Below are 353 nucleotides of genomic sequence, written 5' to 3'. Positions count from 1 at the left end.
GCAGTGGCAAAATTTCAGCTCCCTGCAACCTCCGTCTTCCCGATTCAAGCAATTTTCCTGCCACAGCCTCCCTAGCAGCTGGGACCACAGGTGCATGCCACCACACCTGACTAATTTTTTGTATTTTTTAGTAGAGACCGGGTTTCACCGTGTTAGCCAGGATGGTCTTGATCTCCTGACCTCATGATCTGCCCACCTTGGCGTCCTAAAATGCCCTGTCTTCCCTCACTCCTACCCCTAGCCTGAATTAATTGTTTCCTAAGTGTTTCCTCTTTTGTCCCTCAATTTTGTGTTTGATATCTAAACACCTATCATCTATATTTTAATTTTTTTTTTTTTTTTTTTTTTTTTTT

The sequence above is a fragment of the Sapajus apella genome, unplaced genomic scaffold (assembly GCF_009761245.1).
Source record: "Sapajus apella isolate SASKATOON/1434 unplaced genomic scaffold, GSC_monkey_1.0 scaffold13, whole genome shotgun sequence".
NCBI lineage: Eukaryota > Metazoa > Chordata > Mammalia > Primates > Cebidae > Sapajus > Sapajus apella.
The sequence above is the reverse complement of the archived record's forward strand: the minus strand, read 5'-3'. Positions refer to the sequence as shown.